Genomic DNA, 2,733 nt, shown 5'->3' with positions numbered 1-2,733 from the left:
GCCCCGTGTCCCCCCGTTTGTGTAGGCTCTGTCCTGCCCACCGTTGCGCCAGGGTGGGCCTTCCTGGGACGCGTGTGATGGGGTTTACGTTGGTCAGTGTTTACGGTAACACCGGGTTCTGGGGTCTTCTGTGTCTGCGCCGTTTTCTGGGGCCTCACGGTTATGCCCAAACGTGCCCCGTGCTCAGTGTGAGGGGCGCCCCAGGCTCTGGGCATCTCTGGCACCCCCGGGGGTGGGGCCTCCCGCAGACGTCCCTTTTCTGATTTGTTCGGTGTGCAAGCTTAGAGCCTGATTTGGGCACAAGAGACCCGAGTCCACCACGGTAACCGGGTGAGCTGGCCAGTGTGGCCGGGTCAGCCTGGACCTGCTCGGATTGAATTCTTAGGGAACCTGTGAGGTTCACTCAAGCTCTCCACTCGCCTCGTGCAAACCCAGTCAGCTGGTGTGGCGGGACCGTCACCACTAGCACCTTGCCCCACGTCACCCTGGAACTCGGGGGAGCCCCAGGCCTGAGTGCTCCCAGGGCCCTCTCTCCCGAGCAGGATAACGTCCTTGGGTTCCCAGGTTCCAAACAGTCCTCAGAGCCGACACGAAGTGCCTGTCTTGCACCAGCCACTGTCCTCGTGCTTAACGCATGAACCCACTTAACCCCCACCTCAACCCCAACACCGAAGCGCTACGATCCCACCTTAAAGGTGGGGCCACTGAGGCACGGAGGAGGGGAAGACATACTCACCCACTAAGGGCCAGAATCAGGGTTAACCCCACTCTGGAGTCTTGCCTCTTTGCCGACTCACCAGCCCCGCGGGAGCGTGGCCTTCGGCCCTGCTCTGCCTACCTGCCCAAGGCAGTGAGAGCTGGTGAGCAGCACGGAAAGCTGTGCTCCCAGACCAAGTGTGCGGCTACTAACTGTGACTTGGAGCAAGTGTGGCTTGTTCCGGAACCCCACTTCTTCATCTGTGGAATGGGGAGACCTAGAATCACCTAGAAATCCCATAGGAGCCAAGGATGGAGAAATAGAGTGGGGAACACGGGGATCAGAACCTCCCCGTGGTCCTCGCCCACCTTCCAGCTCTGCCCAGGTTTTTGCAGCCTGTCTGTTCTGTCTGTCTGTAGTCGGTCCAGCAGCCCCCTTTCCCTTCTCTGGCCTCTGGCTGTCTCTGAGCCACGCTGTGTGTCCCGACAGCTGGGCCTCAAGCAGCCTGTGCCTCCTGTTGCTCGTTCCCCGGTGGGCCCATCACACACCCGAGCCCATCCGCGTGTGTGAGCACGGGTAGCGGCGCCGGCCGTGGCTGGAAGGTGCATGTTCCAGCCCCGGGCTCGTCGCTCTTGCTCCCGGTCTGAACGCCGGCCGGCCTGCGCCGCTATCCCCGGGCAGCAGCTCTCCACGTCAGCGCAGAGGATCGGCCTTCGGAGGATGCCCGTTCCTCGGCCAGCCACCACCTGGCAGCCTGGGCTGGGACCTACCTGCCTGCAGAGCGCAGGTTTCACACCCTGGCTGCTTGAGTCTCATGCGAGAGCCAGAGACTTGGACCCACGTGAGCCGGAGCTTGGAGGCTGTCCCCACAAACTGGGTGCTTTGTTCCCTTCCAGGGAGGTAGGATGAGGGGCCACCCACAGGGATGGCTTTCACCCTCAGCTTGCGACCGGCGGCCTCCACCCAGCACCCCTACTCACAAGGAGTGGGCGCTTGGGATGTCAGGGCCTGCCTGTCCCCCTGCCCCAGCCAGGGACTCCCTGCCCCTTCATCCCCTGAGAACTGGTTGCAGTCTCCATCCCTCCCTCCTTGGGGGGTCATATTCCCGACCATCTAGTCATTTTGACTCGCCACGTGGGCCACAGGTGCCTCAATCCCATGGCATCCACGGCCAAGCTCAGCCCTGGCCCCGGAGTGCGTTGGGCCCTCGGGTTCTTCCTGGACCTGAACGCATTACTCACCTGAGCTAGAGACTTGGGCTCAGCCTGGGGTCCCACCAACCACCCCGCATACTTTGGGTTTGTTTTAGATTTTATTTCTAAGTAATCTCCACATCCAATGCGGGGCTCAAACTCACAACCCCAAGATAAGGAGTCGCCTGCTCCGCGCACCGAGCCAGTGAGGTGCCCCTTCTCCATATTCTTAGGCACGGGCCCCTGCTGCTGCCACTGGGGCTGCGGGGGACCCCGCCACCAACTGCCAGCCCCAACCAGCCACCCTCCACCCTGTGGCCCGGGGCCGCTCAAAGCACAAACATGACCACACCTTTCCCTGCCAGTATTCCTTCCCAAGAGAAAGGCCGCGCTGCTCTGCCTGGCATCCCTGACCAAGGCAAACCTGCTCGTGGGGCTGGCCAAGCAGAGCTGGAGGGAAAGAGCCAGGCTCGGGAGACCATGGGTGTCCAGATCTAGGGGGGCCACGGGTTTGAGCCCCCCTGCCTGCGAGGCCGCCACACTGCAGTGAGCAGGCAGCCGTTCCTGGCCTGCCCAAAAGACCCATTCAGCATTAGCTTATTGGGTATTTATTGAGCGCCCACTGTTGGCCAACCAATTGCGAATTCAGAAATCAATCTACCTGCCCTGCCCACAGGGGCTCACACCGTGGTGGGTGAGATGGGAGAAACACAAGGAGGCAGGAGGTGGGCCCACAGAGGAGGCCCCTGACCCTCCTGGGAAGGTCAGGGGGAGCTGCCCGGCAGAGGGAGCTCAGAGCCTCTCTTCCTAGCTTTTTACTCCGGGCGGGGGGGGGGGGGGGGG

This window comes from Ursus maritimus, unplaced genomic scaffold (genome assembly GCF_017311325.1).
Source record: "Ursus maritimus isolate PB19 unplaced genomic scaffold, ASM1731132v1 scaffold_23, whole genome shotgun sequence".
In the NCBI taxonomy this organism is placed as follows: Eukaryota; Metazoa; Chordata; class Mammalia; order Carnivora; family Ursidae; genus Ursus; species Ursus maritimus.
Note: the sequence above shows the minus strand (reverse complement) of the source record.